The sequence below is a fragment of the Panthera tigris genome, chromosome C2, assembly GCF_018350195.1.
Source record: "Panthera tigris isolate Pti1 chromosome C2, P.tigris_Pti1_mat1.1, whole genome shotgun sequence".
Classification (NCBI taxonomy): Eukaryota; Metazoa; Chordata; class Mammalia; order Carnivora; family Felidae; genus Panthera; species Panthera tigris.
In genome coordinates this window covers 91,945,065-91,964,518 of record NC_056668.1, presented here as the reverse complement: position 1 = coordinate 91,964,518, position 19,454 = coordinate 91,945,065, and the positions used below count along the sequence as shown (strand labels likewise).

The following is a 19,454-nucleotide window of genomic DNA, read 5'->3' as shown; positions in this document are numbered from 1 at the left end:
CATGTCACGTGAGGTAACATATCCATAGATTCCACAGATTAAAATGTGGACATCTTTGGAGGGCCATTATTCTGCTAACTATATTGAGCATATCTAATGTTGTGCTTTTTTGGCTTGTTAATATGCAATTTTTGAAGCTTGGTTGTGGTCAAATACTTTAAGAACAATGACACTTTAATACCAAGAACCAAAGGAAAAACAAATCTAAAGTGGCATGGTGCAGTGGTTTCTCATCTAGCAATGTTATTGACCTCAGTGTGACCTTGGTTATTTTAGTCATTTGCTTTCTTAGGTTTTTTTTTTCTATTTAGCAAAAGGAGATCTATGGAGTCTATACATGGACTATAAAACTGCATTTCTTTGGGCCACAGTTCAAATGTACTCTGCTTGCTTTAATGATAAGTTAATGGTAAAACTAATTTTTTAATGGTAAAACCATTTTTAATGGTGAAACTAATTTCAGACATGTATCTTTTATCAGACTTATACATGATGAGGATGTGAACTGTGAAGTAGGCTTAATATATTACAAATAGTTAAGAATTATATTCTTGTTTGATCTTATAATAGGTAAATTTTCTGTTAATATGTAAACTATCTACTCTGGTAATCTATCAACTTGGTGACATAACAAATCTTTCCTTGAACTTTTTAAATATTACTTTCTCTGAATAATATACTTAACTCTAAGAAGGTTTGGGAAATTTTTAGAGAAAAAAACATAGTGCTTAGGCTGAGAATCATGATTTTGAGAATGGATGGTTGGAAGTTTGAGCCACTTATGCATTTAGTGTTAATATAGTTTGACAATCATCTTTTTAATATATCATTCTAATGTGGTTAGTTCACTCTACTTTTTGTTTCGAGGTCATCAGAAATAATTTTTATTCATATATAATTAAAAAGCAAGCTCTAAACCAAATACAAATGATTATAGGAAAATTCATCCTTTTGAACGTTTGTGACATGATTTACAGTTTTCTCCAAATGATAAAAAAATTAACTAAGGAGGTGGATTTATGTGTTCAGAGATTCTCAGAGAGAGACAGAGAGAGTCAGAGGGAAAGAGACATGAAGACACATGTACACATAGGGAGAGAGAGAGAAAGAGTGAGGCAGAAAGAGGAAGAAAAACTGACAGAGAGATCATTCCTTTTGAAGATGTGATTTAAAGGTCTCCTTTATTTAATATTTTAGGAAATTATGAAACTAGATATTTTCGGACAGGTAGATGATGCTCATTAAATCACTAATTGAACAATAATGAAAATCCAGGCCAGTGTTTACTTCTAATTGTGTAATTAGCATAAAATTCTATCCAGAGAGGGAAGAGTACCCAACCCATGTATGTGAAGCCAATGAGATGGTAATGTCATTGGCATGTAACAAAATTTTTCCTTTTCTAGATTGAAATACAGATCATTAATTTTCATGTGACTTTTCCATAATTGAGTTAAAGTTTATAGTAAATTTTACTAATACTGGAAACATTGACTCAGATAAAGTAATATTGTACAATAAACTTCAATGGATGATGTACAATAGGATTTTTTTTGGTTGTTTTTATTCACTACTAAAGAAATACTTAAGATCATTTATATCATTTAATTCTAGGCTACACTGCAATGGATTAAAATCAACTAAGGTATGATGGAGTCAAAAGCAGCTAAAATAGAGAATCTGCTATGAAGTTATTATTTATATAATAATATTAATATTATTCAATTTCAAAAATATAAAAATCTAAACTCTAAAATACTGTGTAAAATAATGTAGTAAACTGTTAACAGCCAAAATCTTTGAAGATGAGAACTCACATATTTTTAAGTAAAGAATAATTGTGCCAATTTAATATAAATCATAGATTTAAAAAACCTCTTTCAAAAAGAAACAAAACAGATTCTTAATTATTAGCATAATGTCACCAAAATTTAGAAATTGTAACAGTTCAAACTGACTTAAATTTGTTTCAAAAATCTAGAGTTCTGACTTAAGCCCTTGAGCTTTGAAAATATGTTTTAGAATCTCAAACTAATCTTGATGAAGCCCCATTTCTTTATTTGACAGTCTCATCCTAAAATATCTAGTCTTGATCATTACTTCCTTGGTTTGCATTACAGGTCTTCAAACCATGAAATATAAAGACACATCTGGTAAATTTAGCATTCAAGCAGGTGTGTTCTCCCAATACATACCTGAAATATTCAGTATCGGTCAAGTGTTTTAAGTAGTCTTTTCTAATTAAGCAGAATTGTCTGAGCACATTCTTCCCTGTAGAGAGAACCTCTTTATAAACAGCTACCTTTGCAGTAGTTAGGCCTGTGATGTTGCAATACTTTTTATTTTTATGTCTTTCATAATTTCCAGTTGCCATTCATTTAGATTCAAGTTTTCAGCATGTAAAATGAGGGTACATCAGGGGAATTCTGAAGATGGTAGAAGAATATATTTTCCCAAGACTTGCTTTAGAAAATCTGTTTTACAATACTTTATAAGATTAATTTTTTTTCAGACATAGAACACCAATATTCCATAGCATCTTAAAATGTTAACTACCAGGCAGAACTTAATTGATTTGACTTGGTCGCATAAGATGTACTGTTATATCAATTATCTAAAAAATATCATAACCCTCTTTTCATAATGACTCTTGTATTAAAAGCAACAATTAAACACTTTCTCATCTGTTTTTTAGTAGAACTATGCCATTTCTTTACATGATACATTTGGTATTAATCAATCATTTTGTTTGCTTGTTTGAAGTGTAAAAACCAAAATAAGATTTGTAATCCTACTGTAAGTTTTAGCAGAGCTGAAATCTTAGTGACACCATCAAATTGGAATCCCATATTCCAATTGGCACTCAAGTTTGCCAATCTTGGCCTTTCATTTCCCATTGTTGTTAGTCACAGTAGTCTTTTACTTCCCTACTCTATTAATTTCATTTTCTGAAGAGATATTAGCAAGCTTATCCAATATAGAGAATAAATTTGTTTTCTTCATGTGCCAACTAGCTTCACACTTTGGTCCATTAAGTCATTCATTCACTAATCGTTTGTACTCTGAGGGATCCAAAGATTAAGTTTCTATGTTGTCTGTAAAGTAAATCACCAGGTAGAGAAATGAGTTTGATTAATATTTTTATCCTCAGTCTTTTCCTTTCCTCTACAACCCTCATCCTTTTACTTCTTGTTTTATTCTTCCTCCTTCATTGACTACCTTAAGCCATCACATCAGTTTGTACTTAAACACACTGAAAATGAACCTTCAGTTCTATATTAGTGTTTGATATCTCATTTTCAGTATAGATGGTGAGATATTAATTCAAAATAACTGTTAACCATTTAGAATGAATGAATCAATTATCAATAGCTAACTAAGGGTTTGTGGTGGCTACTTGTTTTAAAGTTAACTCTCTTGTGGAATACTTTATACTATGTCCAGTTTGCAGGAGGTATTCCATAAGTGGTTGCTGAAAGAATATGTCAACATCTCCAAATTTTGGAAATGCTACATCTGCTCTTCCCCCTTGTTCATTCTATCATTGAACGATATTAAATTGTCCCCTCTCTCTTTATTACAAAGCTGCTTTGGCTGTTGCTCAGGAATGCTGTTGTGAATGGTTGAAAATTGATTGATGATTTGTCCAGGTATCTTTACTGAGTTCAATGTGAGTTGAGTAGTATTAACTGCTAATCTAACTCACTTTTACTTCTAACATTGGGTTCTAAAAAATTCTTTCCTAATATTTGATATGATATCTTCCAGTTTTTTATGAATTATGAAAAATACTGTCTAATGATTTTGAAACAAGATTTCCAGTTCTTATATTTCATATCAACAAAGCCTCCCTGTTTGAATTCACATGTGTAATTTTAAATATTATGGAAGAATTATGTTATAGTTTGGTTTAGGGATACTCTGGTTTTGGTGGTTCCTAGTTAACTGGTCAGAATTGAACATCCATTGATTGATTGCCTGTTTCATAGTTTCAGAGCCTGGTTATTCTATGTGAAATCAAAGGAAAATACAAAAAGGAGCTAGTTGAGGATTATATTTTCCTTGTACGTAACCACATTTTTGTCACTTAGGTGGTAGTTTTTGCTTGTCAGCTGGAAATTTTCATACCTATGGTAGAAATAAATAAGCATTGATCCATTTCCACTTTCTAGAAATAGTAAGTACTTCAGATTTTTTAAAAAAGCACATTATTAAATTCTAGACTCTCATACTAATTTTACACTTCTACATTATATTTGTTCTAATTTAAAATATTCTAATACTGTCAAGTGTTCATGGAAATCATCCAGTTTAAATATTTCATTTTAGTGAAATAGTTAAGACATACAATTTATATATAATATAAACACATGTGTACTCAAGATTTAGTCTGAGAAATAAAGCATGTAAAATTCAGCTGAAGTTCGCTGTGATGTCTTTCCAGTGTCATTAACCTCCATTCTTCCCAGAGACAACCTCTACCAAGAATTTCAGGTTTATCATTATCATGGATGTTTATATACTTTTGTCACATATACATATGCTCAAATTATATATATGTATGTATATATATATATATATATAATTATTTTTGCATGTTTTAAAACTTGATACATAAATGGTATCATCCCACAAGTATCTTTCTGCAGCCTCCATTTATTGTGGCTGCTTCACATCGCATTTTTGAGAGGTATCCATGCTAACTCAAATAGCTATAGTGCATTTTTTTTCTGCTTCAAGTATCACAGTATGCGACTATTCCATAATTACTTGTCCACTTATTTATCTAAAGGTGTTTAGATTTTTTTTCCTTTTCCTTTTTTTTTTCTCCTTCAAGTAATTCTGCAATGGATATTTTCTGTACATGTGAAGAGAAGTACATAGGAGTAAAGACTAGATTTTAGGAAATGAGAATCTTCAACTGTCTCTAAACTGCTCTCTGAAATTGTCCTATTATAAACCTCCCATGGTTTCTCCACATTCTTATCCATCTTTCATATTGCTGGACTTACACATTTTTGCCAATTTCATACCTGTGAAATTATATCTCACCATTTTAGCTTCCATTTCACTAATAACTAGGGTATCTTTTTCAGATGTTTATTGGATATTGAAAATCCCCTTCTGTCAATTGACTGTTCATCTTCTTGGCTCATTTTTTCCTATCATATTTTTTTTCTTTGTAAGTTTGTAAGAAAGCTTTATGTACTAGAATACTAGTCCTTCTTTGGTTATATGCATAGCAACTTTCTTCTCTCAGTGTATGCCTTGGATTTTTCGATACACATACATCTTTAATTTTAATATATCAAAATTAATATTTTTCCTTTTGGACTTCCTTTTCGATGTCTTAATGTTTAATAAACACTTCTTGTCTACTCAAAATCACAAAGTTATTTCTCTTTAAAAGGTTTTAAGTTTTGCTCTGTATCTTTAGCCTTTATCCTACCTTAAATGCATATTTAGGTGTGAATTTGAAAGCTAGCATTATAATTTTTTCATTTGCCTAATCTATTGTCTGAATAATTCATTTTCCTTCACTATTCTCTAACGCCACCTGTTATTTATCAAGTTTCCATAAATTCAGGGATTTGTTTCTGAGCCCTCTGTTCTCTTCCACTGGACTAATTTCTATTCCTGAACCAAAGCTACATTGTCTCAATTACTGGCATTTTATATTAAGTCATAAAAGTTTATATGGAAATTATCCATACCTTGTTCTTAATTGTATTGTACTATATTGTATTGTATTGTATATAAAATCGTATTGACAAGTTTGATCCTTTAACCCTGCAAATACATTTTAAGATTCACTTTTCAAGTTCCATGAAAAATTATAGTGGGCTTTTAATAATAATTACATTAATTTTATAAATTAATTTACAATATTGAGTGTCCCATCTAGTAACAGATATGTTTGTTCATTTATTTTGGTTTACTCTTTAATTTTAATAGATAAGTTAGCCATGGGCCAAAAAGTGACTGCTCAAGGTCACATAGCCAATTAATAATAAAACCAGTAATAGAAGATCTCTTGACTCCTTAATAGCTCATATGCTAAAAAGACTTGATTATTTAGTTAGTTAAGAATGAAGATGGTGGAGTCCTTGCAGCCATTGCGCCCACTCATGAAAGTGAATTAAACTTCCGAAGTTTACTAATCCTTGATAATCAGCGTGTAGTGAGAGGGCTTGTTAGAAATGCAGAATCTCATTCCTTCTCTGATGCTACCAAAACAGAATCCTCATTTTGAAAAGATTCCTGGGTCTTTGGTAGGCACAGTGAAGTTTGTGAAGTATTGCTTACCAAAATGGAGTCTTGACATTGATTGCATCAGTTTTTTCTCTAAAACCTGTCAAAAATGTTAGTAGTGATCTTGAGATCATTGAATTGCACGGGGTTCAGATAAACATTGAGAAGTGGTATATGATGACCCTTAGGTCTTGCTCTTTGACCATAGGCTTACAGCATCCATCATCTGCTCTGCTGAATGAATATCAAAAGTCCAAAATGAGAAGAGCTTGTCTAAAAAATATGTATCCATAATCATATTCTTTTAAAGAAAACAAAACATTAAGGTTTTTTCCAAAGAGCAGCATCTCAGGAAGACTGAGGTTTCTTTGGGTATCTGTAGTTATTCAGGAAACAAATACATTTGCTTTGAAATCACTAGCTGCTCCAAACTGGCATTTTAGCTACTAAATGCCATTGGGGAAAATTCTGTTGAAAAAAAGATGCAATACTGGGGAGATAGACACACAGAAGATTCGGTCTTTAAAGTAAAACAAAGAAGAGAGATCAGACGACGTTTCAAGTAGTCATATACTATTCATGTTAATCTCGGTTCACCTTCTTCTTATTTAACTACTACAGCAGCCAGTTATCTAGTGGGGGGCGGGGGATGGTGGGGGGGGAAGGTGAGGAGAAGGGATTAAAAAAAAAAAAAAGTGAGATTCCCTGCAATATCACTTCGAGCCACTAGGGGTATCTTTGTACCATTTTTCATCCTGCACCGATTTGGAGTAGAAACCTATATTAGGGGAAAACCAGGGTCCTCGGCATTTTTTGCGAGCAGTGCACCCAGAATTCAAAAAGATTTTTTAAAAAGAAGAAGAAGGAAAGAAACCACAGTTCCTTCGGTCACCCGAACAGGGCTACGAAATCGCTCTACTGGACATCAGCGCCAGGGATTCATTTTTGAGGTCAATTTCCAATCGAGATAAATCTATTGGATTAGTAGGATTATCTGATTGCAGCCGAAAGAAGTAACGTTGTTTGATCATTTGTATTTCTTGCCTGATGGTCGGAATTACATGGAGGTGGCTTTGGGTCCCGAGGATTCTGGATCGTGGTTTCATCTGGAGAGAAAAAAGGATCAATCGACACGTTTTGGAAGTGTCCGTGGGTGAATAAAAAAAAGGGGGGGGGCGCGAAACTGGGGTTGCGGCTGCTTAAAGAAGAAAGATAAATAAAGGAAGCATCTTGAATTCTGAAACAAGAATTACCGGTGCTCAAGATTCAAAAAAAAAAAAAAAAAAAAAAGCGTCTAGAAGCTGATAAATACTTTGACCAATTCAGCTTAAATTTGACGGCGAAGTGTTGTAGAAACTGTCTCCTTGAATGATTGGAAGGGGACTAGGGAAGGTTGAGGGGGCTCCCTCTGTGGATTTATCTTACTGAGGGTAAGTTTGGGGGTCTTTGTTGGGAGGGGGCTGTCTGCCTGGGTTTGTGTGCCGCTGCGCGGTAGGTGCTGCGGACGCGGTGCCAGTGAAATGGGGAGAGAAGCGGGTATGCAATAAAGCCACGTCGCGCATCTCGGGGTGGATCGCTAGGGAGCTACCCAGATCGAGCTTAAAAACCTTATTTTGTGGCGTCGGAGGGGAAGCCAAACAACCCCCAAGCTCTCAACTTTGCGTTGAAAACCTCTCAGTTAGGAGATCCCTCTTGGATCCAGGGCTTTCCTCCTAGTGATACTTTAAAGAGAGGTAGCAGTGATGCCTTGGAAAACCTGCTTGTGCAGGAGGAAAACCCAAGTAGAAATCGCTGCTGCCTCAGCCTTGGCTTCGGCGGCTGGCTTGGCTTCTAGGGGAATTTTGCAGGGGGAATTGGCCCTTCTCCTATTATCTTCTTCTCCCTCTCTCCCTCCCTCTTTCCCTTTCCCCTCCCACCTTCCCGTTCTCTCAGCCGAACGCTAAAGGGTTACAGGGTCACTGCATCCTGTAGACACAGAGGTGGGTGACTGGCCTCACATGTTGTCTTGTAATTCACTTGCACGACTTTGCATAATACAGTCCGAGGTAACTTTCTTGGAGTTGGAAGAGTCCAGGAAGGCGTTGCAGCCTTTATGCCGAGGGCCCCGACTGGCGAGTGCGCCAGGCAGCCGGCTGCATTTCTGATGCATCCCTGCCCTGGCTGCTTCGCCACTCACTGGCTTTTCTTTCCAACTGAGCGGTGCGCGCGCGTTCCCAGACATTTTCTTGCAGCTGAATACATACAAGGATTTTTCCCCCTTTTTATTATCTTAATTTATTTTTTTAGCTCTCAAGAAAAGATCATCATTATTTGCAGAAGGAAAATCAATTTCAGCAGATATAATTAAAATTAATCACTCAAATGAGTGAATATTAATTGACTTCGGAAACTAAAAGTTGCTTTGGAATCCAGTAAAGCATATTATTCTGAATATGGAACACACATAGGTTCAGAACAATAACATATAAAGAAGTAATTCATTTAAATATAGATAGATAGATAGATATAGATATGTTAAACAGGTTAATGAATATCCCCCAGCCCTTTATGCCTTCTGACATCTCAGCACTATAATTTTAGTTGGTTCTTCCTATTTAAGTCCAATTCACTAAATTTTAAACCTTCAGATATCCAAATACATTAGCATAAAATGAAGATAGGTAATTGTTAAAATATAAAATAATTTTTTTGTACACTTTTATCTTTAAAGAAAAGCACCAAATATTTTTTCAGGGGTTTCTGTTTACAGGTTATGATATGAATGTGGATACCTTTATGGCTTTAGCACTGAAGCCTCTCCATTATGTGTGAACTCATGAAAGGCAACTCTTCACTGTCATCTGAAGCACTCATCATCCCACTACTTATTTCAGGAATCCCAAATACATCAGACATTCTGGTATTAAACGAGGAGTGTTGCCAAACTTTGTTCCTGGTTTTATGTGTGTCTATGTGTTTCTTAAATCTAAGTTCTGAAACAAGCACAATGCCATTCCCTTTTTCTTTTTTAAGATGAAATAGCAAAATATAAAACTTTGTCCCCCATGGATTCTATGGTGGTAAAGTTAAATATTTCTTATTTATGCAGATTTTGTGTAAGCTTGCCTAAAGGTGACAAAAATAGCAATAAAATATATATATATATATATATATATATATATATATATATATATATATAGCTTTTATAAGCCCAACTGTTAGTGTTAAGGAGATATCTGAGAGGCTAGATTTGCCTTGCTTTTACACAGCTCTCAGTCACGTGGTTCATGTGCAGAGTGAGCTAGAAGAATGGATGTTCTGTGTATTGGTACATTCTAGCCACTGATCGTAGCCACACAGTCCAATAATAGTTAACATATTTTTTCAAAGTTTAAATTAATAAAAAAGACAGCCAGTAAATAACATAATAAATGATGATAGTAAATAAATAATGAACGCTAAAGGGTGATGAACTGGAATTTTTCTTTTTCAGTCTAGTAGAGAATGTAATGTTGATATAAAGGTAGATGGAGAATATGAAACGTGAGAAATAGGTTCTTTTAGAAGTTAATTTGTGTATTTCACAACCATTGAACTGGTGGTCATGGCACGTACCATGGTGCTGAAGCAGAAGACTCAACCTAAAGTGCCTTTGTCATGGCTGGACAATGTTTTTCTCTGTCAAGAGTAATCAATACCCTCTACTCTCTTGTTTTATTCCCTTTCATCAGTGAAAAAGAAAAAGGGGAAACTTTGGCCTACTCTTTGGTTTCTACAAGCAGTGCCTGCACCAAACTTCAGTACCTTTGCAGGTAGTGGGTCCACTTTGGAAGGTCAACAGTGATGGAAATAAAAATAAAATTGCATACAACAAAATTTTTTAAAACTGTAGCCAAAAAATAAGAGCAAGGTATCCAGTTACAGAAATACTCTCTACTAATAGAGTAGATCACTGTAAGAACAATTGAAAAACCCAAGCATTCACTTAGAAAATTAATTACATTTTGCTCTACCTTATCCAAACACATATCTTGGGTTGTGATTGTTAAAAAGAACATGGTGGTCTTGATCAGCTGTTCCAATTTTGCTGAAGAATAACACAAACTGTGGCAGTTTGGGATGAAGGGATGGAAGCCTTCCAAAAAATTGGAAGCACAGAGCCTGATATATGTGATAAGAAATAGCACTGGGTTGCCCAAAGCTTATGACTGTGGAAAAACTGATGCTGCATTCACTGGACAGCTTCACCTGTCCCTCAAAAGCCTCCCATGTGTTGTTCTAATTGACCTTACATTCAGTGGGAGTTAAGATATTTACTGCAGCTTCCATCTGTGATTTTGAGATGATTAAATACAGTTAAATGCTATTCTATATTAATCGATTTTTGAGAAGAAAATTGCTATACACTCTTAATTGAAAGTAAAATGAAAAGGGAAATACTTCTTTAATGATTTGTTGAAATTTAACATATGACATCCAAAGATGCAAATATTCCATCTCTGGCTTTCTCAAGAAATGTAAAAACACAACAAAAGTTTCAGTTCATTTTAAATTTCAATGTTTTAATGTCTCAAATTTGCAAAGCCCAGAAAATTTTTAAAAAATAAAATAGCGAATATTCATGATGAATCTAGAGTGTCCTTCTTAATACATTTTAAAAGGTAACTGAAAATATTTTGAGGTAGCTAACCTGTTAATCTTGTGGGGTAGCTACATTCTCAACTGTTTCTAAGAAGAGTGATTCCTTAACAGTAACAAATTTGTTTTGGCTTTGTTTTTAATGGAATCACATTAACAATATAGAATATGTCTATGTTGTTATAAAAGGATATGAATTATTTCTGCCTTTAAAATACCCCCCCCCCAAAAAAAACCCCACCTATTTGGTAGTAAACCTACACGAAAGAGAAAGACTGCCAACTCTAAGCTTAACTGAAGTTAGAGAAAACTAGTAAATCACTTCAGGCGTTTGAAATTATTAGACATTAAACTTTTGGGGGATTTTATATGAATTCGTTTTATAACAGTCAGTACAATCTCTTCTGTGCCTATTTCCATTGCATGTAAGAGAAATTCTAGTCAATGGCAAAACGCTTTACTGCTGCCATTACTGCAGACTTTATAGATCAGAGACATGTCAGCATGTTAGCTTTAGCAGTAATGCCTCTTTTGTGTGAAACCTTATGGGCCTTGCAGGCAGTCTCTCATCCTGACACTCATAAAACGTTCAAGTCCCCATATTTATTATTTAATTTTCTTCCTATATATAGCAACAGAACACTTCAATATATGAATGTGTAGCCAAAAAATGACAGGCAAGCGTGAATGGGACTAATGAGTTTTAATAATACACATATTAGGGACTGCTAAAGGAAGTTTAATTAAGAAAAACAAGTTGAGCATGAAATTCATTTTGGAACAAAAGCAAGTTAAGTTACTGCTACAGATGTAAAATCAGAAACCACAGTGATAACATCACCGGAAATAAAGGGTCCAGCCTGAGACTAGAGCTACTTAGTACAGTTGACATCTTAGGACCTGCCTTTAAGTTCATGAGCTTGGATTTGATGTATGAAATGGAAGAATATATTTTTTTTTCACAGTGATTTCCCTTTTCTCTGGTTTCTGTAGCATTTTAGTTTAGTATTTTAACTATGTAGCCAGCCATACTTTTCAAACATAATACTAGTTCTCTTGAGTTGAGCCACACAGTAACCTTTTCTTTTTCTGTAGTCTTCTTCTCTAACACCACATATGCCTGCAATTAGAGGTACCTGATGAAGCCCATGCCATCCCTTTGGGTGTGCTGTAAGTGGTGCTTCAGTAAGAGAACTGCTTGTTTATCGATTTACCTGCACCTATAATTCTGTTTAATTTTTGGCATAATTTAGAAAATAAGTAGACCTACTTATTTGTTTCCTTCCATATTTGTTTATTTGGTAATGCCAGAGGAGACAGATAGGGCAGCAGTTGGGAAGCAGATGGAATGTTGGGCAAATATCTTCTTAGAATATGGTTTTCTTACATTTTGCCTATATCTAAATAACACAGTTATACTCTGGAAAGAGCGAAGATGTCAGGAAATGATATGAAGGTCTTGTATGTGTTCCTCAACAACTTCCCTTTTTGAAACACCTAACTGATATACTAATATTCTTTTGTATAGGTCTTTGGTATCACTTAATGTAATAGGAGTTTTATCCTCCCTTAACACACCCAGTGAATGCTGCCTTTTAGGAGAAAAGAGATTAATTGTAACATTTTATTTTATTTTTTATTTTTATTTTTTTAACATTTATTTATTTTTGAGACAGAGAGAGACAGAGCATGAACGGGGGAGGGTCAGAGAGAGAGGGAGACACAGAATCCGAAACAGGCTCCAGGCTCTGAGCGGTCAGCACAGAGCCCGATGCGGGGCTTGAACTCACGGACCGCAAGATCATGACCTGAGCTGAAGTCGGACGCTTAACTGACTGAGCCACCCAGGCGCCCCTAATTGTAACATTTTAAAGTGAATTGAAAATTCCTGCTGACTTTAAAAGAAAAGAGTTATGGTGAATACTTTCATACTGTAATATGGAATACCCACTTTGCTTGGAAGTTCAACAAGGTCCCTCGTGAAATCAATGAATATTGATTTGATAAAAACTAACTTGGGTTTGTCACTAGTATAAATTTTTCCTATAAGATAACCAATCCTCTTTTTTTTTTTTTAATGTTTATTTAGTTTTAAGAGAGAGAGAGAGTGCATGCGCGAATGTGCAAGCAGAGGAGGGGCAGAAAGAGAATCCTAAGCAGCATGGAATCAGACTCAGGGCTTGATCTCACAACCGTGAGATCATGAGCTGGGCCCAAATCAAGAGTCAGACCGCTTAACTGACTGAGCCACCCAGGTGCCCTGATAACCATTCCTCTTATGATAGAATTAACCAAGAAAACAATGATTGTAGCATATGACATTGACCAACAGTTGTCACAATATTCCCACACCTAAAAATGGTACTTGAGCCATTTAATAGTTAACCATAACACTACAAGGAATAAAGGTTCACTTCAGTAACCATCATGTTTCAAATCAGTGCATCTGTCATTTTTAATTTAAATCTATATTACTTAGCTGTCTAAAACTTTACACACAAGTGACAGTGTTATCTATCCTTTTTCTTATGGGTAAAAAAGTCACTAGTTTCATTACCTCTTTAACAATGCCAAGTGTTCTAAATATGTATGTTGCTGTGAAGCTGATACCAAAAGTTCTCATTATTTAGAACTGTGGTCTTCAAGTAATAACTTCTGAGGAGTTATTGAATATACAAAGGCAAAATATATTACACACTGAAATAATATAGTAGTAACTGTATAACTTCTATGATGGCAAGGATTTTTGTCTGGTGTTTCAAAGCTGTACCTGGCACATTATTGGTGACCAATAAATATTTGTTAAGTGAATAAGGACACTGGGTTCTAGTCTTGAATGTTGACAACTAAATATGTAACCTCTTGCTTAATACATGGTCTCTTCATTTTTGCCATTTTTTCCTTAACATAAATCAGCTGTTATTTGAATTGACAGATATTTTGAAGTTATATGCAAATCCCAAAGGTAGAAAGGAATATATTTAAAAGGACTGAATTTTAATCAAAGAAAAATAATAATTGAAACTTTGTAATGATTTTTTACAGTTTTTAATTTTGATAAATTATTAAGACTTACAAGTATAATAGGATTATTTCTGGTTGTAATTTACCACAATACATTAGAGTTATTTTCTGCCATGAAGAAAATGTGGTCTCTCAAGGAACTTCAGAAGGACTAAAAATTAGTCAAACACTTACAAACACTTAGACCATAGACAATAAGATCTAAAATACAGTAAAGTTTGGTGTTTTGGTTATAATCTTAAACACTTTTTTTTCATTTTTTAACACTTCATAATTCTAGCCCCCCCATTCAATTTTATTAAAGTTGGTGAAATCATTTAATTGGTGAAATCATTTAAATGATGGATTCATTTAGCAACTTATGTTCCATGTATATGTTAAATTCTTGCAAATATCTATTCATTGATGTTCTGTTACAGAAATGGCCCATGAATAGAGCATTGTTTTTAATTTTGTTACTGTCAGTACTAATAGAACTGTTATATGAAGGGAAAATAAAAGATGTGAATATCTGAAGATGATTGCAAGTGTAATATGCTTTCCCCTTTGGGGTACTGGTTGAGCTCTAAGCCAGGTCAGGAGTGGCAGGAAGCCATTATTGTTGTTTGGTGCCTTACGTGAAAAGAGTTGGTGGTGTTAGTCCAGTTCCTACTAGACAGTTACTCCTTAAACAATAGTCACTATAGTGTTTGCCAATTCCAGCAGAAGCCTGGGACTGAATGGGCACAAAGGTTTAACTACCCCCTCTCTGCTAATCATCCTCCAAGGGGTCAAGATTGACACAACCTGGCACAAGTCCATACTGAGAAACTTAGCACTGCTTCTGCCAAAGTTGTAGCTATTCTCTGGCAACAAGGGATTTTTTAAAGAGGACTTTAATTAAGCAGGGCACCAGGAATGGCAATTCTCCACTCTTCCCAGGCACAGCAGCTCACTAGAAACAAAAATAAGCTTAAACAGTGAATTGAGAATGTAGCAGTGCTCTTAGGTTGTGCTATCTTCTCTATAAAGATACCGGCAGCCGTAATTAAGTTGCATCTGGAAGCAACGACTTGTGACCCAAAAGTGGCCCCTTTCAGACAAAAGCATCAACTTAATATCAAGGGAAGTAATCAGCCCTACCTTGCTGGCTCTCTGAGCTCTTGAGTGATTGATTATTCATTTTCTTTTGGGGGATCACAGGGTCACCAATTGGTTTTAAAAATATGTCCTGCAGTGTTTTACATATACATTAAAAGTGTTACCTACCCATGCTTTTTTTTTCCTCAGCATCCTCTCTTATGAATTCCTGTCCCTTTCACCTTCTTCACCTTCTTATTCATTCAGAAGTTGAGATTACTAAGTTAGATATTAAATTTAACAATTAATATTTGGAGATCTTATCTGAAAGTAGATTCAGAGTAAACAGAAAGCAAAGCTTATTATATACAATTAAATGTTAAACAGCCTGTTTTAGCCATCTCTCCAAAACAAAACAAACAAGAAACTCTCTAATAGTTAGCTGTTAGTTGTAATGATGGCCATAGTAGAAATATTTAGATATGAATACAGAAGGAAGTGCTGTCATTTTGGTCTCTTTTTCTTTGTGTTGTCAGAAAAGCTATGGCCTTTCAGAATCCCGTTTTTTGCCAAACAGCAGTGGAATTAGCTACTAGTCTACATGGGTCATCCATGCACATTCCTGCATGATGAGGAATTTTTGTTGTACTCTAATTTGTTTCTACCTCTTCTCTGTATTACCCTCTCTTGCTGTAACTCTAAAGTAATGCCTTCACAGAGGTCAGACATCACTGATGGATAAAATCTGAGGGTAGGGTTAATTGATGGCAAATAATATAATAAATGAATGGGTTTCTCTCAAAGACTATGGCCACCCTAATTATGTCATTATTGTGATTGTAATTCTTCTCATCATACTTGGGATAAGATCTTAAATTCCTAAAATGGGTTAGACTTTCTTGAATTGTCCGCTCCTCTCCAGCCCCATGCCCTACTCTGTTCTCAAATTACACTTACCTCTTTGTTCTTGCAAAGCCCCAGGCTTCACAGCATTTGGGCTTTCTCTTGCCTGTCTGTCCCCTGATCTTCACCTGCCAACTTCTACTCATCCTTCAAAACCCACCGTATAGATCTCTTCTTCAGGAAGATCATCCATCCCACTCCAGACTGATTAAGTCTTCCCTCAGAGCACCCTGCATTATCCTTCTTGGCAAAGCATTTATGACTAAATAGTTGTCTGTGTGATTGATTTACATAAAGTGTGTCTTTCCCATGGAATTTTAGTCTCCATGAGAATTAAGTTAACACTATGCCTATTTTGCTCATGTGGGCTTCACCAATGGCTGACACTAAACAATATAAGAGGATGAAGAAGGAAGCTTTGTTTATAAATCACTGTAATAGAATGTACTACAGATTCAGTTACAAGAAAGGTAACAAGTGCTTTGAGAGTTGAGGGAAAAGAGTATTTTTGTGGCTGGAAGGATCTGGGAAGGAAGTAATGATATTTGAGCCAGGCTTTGGAGGATGCTAGCTGGGGTTCCTTCAGGCAAACACTGCTCAAGTGAGTACTTCCTAGACAGAAAGATGTTGGTGAACTGTTGGACCCAATTCACTGGATCCTGCTCCCCGTGCTGTGCGCTGCCTTCCAGTAGTCTTGTTTTTTTTGCAAAGATACTTTGTTACCCAGTGTAACCTTGGCAACATACTCATGATTTTTTCCTTGCTAATCTTTAAAATATTTTGGTCGTAAAATTTGTTCTTTTATTACTGTCAAATTTTAGTTTGCTTTTTCTTCTTAATAATTGTTTCTTTCTGATATTTTCTCACATCACTGGAGAGCTTCATTTAGAGTGGAAGTAGCTCAAGGAGAAAGAAAACATAGAACTACTTACATTTTCTTCAGAAGAGAGGGGGATGGTATATAACTGAAAATTATTGAAGGCTGCCTACCCTTTTCTCTGAAAAAGAGGCTCTGGAAAAAATTGAGAAGGGGGCAGGGCTTATCTTTAGAGTGTATTAATTCTTCAGCCTTATCTCCTTTTATTTATTAGAACTCAGTATATTAATAAAACTGTGGTCTTGTTTTATTGAAAAATGTTTCAGTGGCTTTGTGTTCCTGATTTTCCATTTAATTATCAGTTACAAGGAGATGGTAACTATCTCTACTTCATCGTAGTTAGAGACAATTAAATGAGATGATGCTGTTAGCTCACTGGCCCCAGTCTATGCTCAGTTGGAGCAAGCCATTAATCAAGTTATTAATTAATGATGGTAATGGCAGAATATACTTGTTACCGTGTTAGTTCTCAATAGCTCCATGGTAGTATGGCCACAATATGGACCATGGCATCTCTTGAAATTCCGCATGATCAAAATCTCAAATTTTGATATTCCCATCTCAGAGTAGACCTTTCATAATAATCCTTGGTTCTAATTATTTCTTACTTTTTCTCCTTGTACCCTTCAGGTACTGCTTACCTTTCTACCTAGATATAGTTTATTCAACACTGGAATTACCATTTCTCATAATCTTTGCTTCTTGAAATTCTAACATTCTTGACTTGCTTATTGCCAGTCCTAACTTTTTTCATTACTCTCTAGTCTATATTATGGAATGTTTCTGGAAGAAGTCTCAATATCACAGTGCTTGGAACTGCTCTAAACTATGCCTATTAATTAACCCTGGCAAGCTGATCAAGAGCCTTTTTATTTTCCTCCTATTAGTGTCTGGTGTGTTTCACTTTCTTCAAATGCTCAAACTGAACATATGACTTGATGGAGTTGGTCTCATTGGAGAACAAAGCAAAATGTCATGTATCATAAAAGTTCAGGGCATATTCTGTGGAGTTAGGCAGTCCCAAGCTTGTTTCTTGGGTCTGCCTTTTCCTACCCTTGCCTTAAGAAAGTTACCTAAGTACACAAATCCTCATTTTCCTCATCTCTAATACCAGTACTTGGCTTATAAATTGGTTGTGAGGACTAAATGACATGAGACATGTAAATGGTTTGGACAAGGCTTGGTGAGTAATTGGTGATTTATAATATTAGTCAATTTGCTGTCATTTTCGCATAAATGTGGTATATTAACCTATAGTTTAAACTGAACATAAAAATAAAATTGTTTCTTCTTTCTTTCCCACCATTTCATTCACTAAGGTAATGGTCTCCACATTTTTGTGATCATGCAATCCTGTGTTTATGATAACCAAACCAAAAAAGTATAAATATATGCATACATTCCTACACAAATATCTTTGTGTATCAACTTGTAAGGCATACACAAAAATAGGCATTAAAAGATGAGAAAGATAAAATTAGTATTTTTAATATTTTATAAATGTTGACGCCTTCATTCTATCATTCATGAATATATCAAGCCACTGAGATCCTAAGGACACAGTTCAGTTAGTGAAATGGATATAAATCTGCATTCTTTTTCTTTTAACATTTATTTATTTTTGAGACAGAGAGAGACAGAGCATGAACAGGGGAGGGTCAGAGAGAGAGGGAGACACAGAATCCGAAACAGGCTCTGTTGTGGGGCTGTGGGGCAGCCCGATGTGGGGCTCGAACTCACAGACCGCGAGATCATGACCTGAGCTGAAGTCGCATGCTCAACCGACTGAGCCACCCAGGCGCCCCTAAATCTGCATTCTGAGTTACTTTCTTGATTTTTTGAAAATGTTTGTCTAACTTATTATTGTATATGATTCAATAGCCATAGTTTTGAGTCTTGCAATATAGTTGAAGAGCTTGTATCAGAACTAGAAGTTTCATATCTGCTTGTTTCTTGTTGTTATGATTGTGTTACTAGTATGTCCTTTAACATATATTTATCTTGCGAGAAAAAAACTTAATTCAGTAGTTCTTTTTTGTGACGGTTGTTTTAATTACAACATGATGAAAAAAAGTATAAATCTACTTATCTAGTGATGTTAACTCTAATATATCATTGTGTGTTGGAAAGAAACAATAACAGCAAAATTGTCACTGCTGGGAATCCTACCATGTTCTAGATGGTAGAACAAGAATATCTCAAGTGCTATACACGTCATGCAACCATGTGGAGACACTGGTATTAAACCATATATTCATATTAGCAAAGCTTAATTTCTCTATCTTCTAGCTTTATATAAAAATTATGAGGGGCGCCTGGGTGGCGCAGTCGGTTAAGCGTCCGACTTCAGCCAGGTCACGATCTCGCGGTCCGTGAGTTCGAGCCCCGCGTCAGGCTCTGGGCTGATGGCTCGGAGCCTGGAGCCTGTTTCCGATTCTGTGTCTGCCTCTCTCTCTGCTCCTCCCCCGTTCATGCTCTGTCTCTCTCTGTCCCAAAAATAAAAAACGTTGAAAAAAAAATTATGATACATAGTTCAACGATTACCTTCCTTCTCTCATCTGGTCATCTTGTAGTAGGGTATGAGCACAGTGCTTTGGAGATCCCTGCTCCACAGTACTGCCAGTTTAATTTTCTTCTGAATAAATTTGATAATATTCTTCCCCTGCAAGGAATATTTAATGACTTTTTATCATCCTGTGAATAAAATCCAAACTCTTTAGCC

General features: G+C 35.2%; 1 protein-coding gene across 1 annotated transcript in view; it reads left to right on the top strand.

Moving 5' to 3' along the window:
• The first annotated feature begins 7,575 nt into the window (after nt 1–7,575).
• The window catches only part of NLGN1 (neuroligin 1), a 671,605-nt gene continuing 659,726 nt past the window's right edge, over nt 7,576–19,454 (top strand). The window contains exon 1 of the mRNA XM_042999129.1: nt 7,576–7,682. The gene's annotated coding sequence lies outside the window, so the exon portion shown is untranslated. The remainder of the gene's footprint in view (nt 7,683–19,454) is intronic.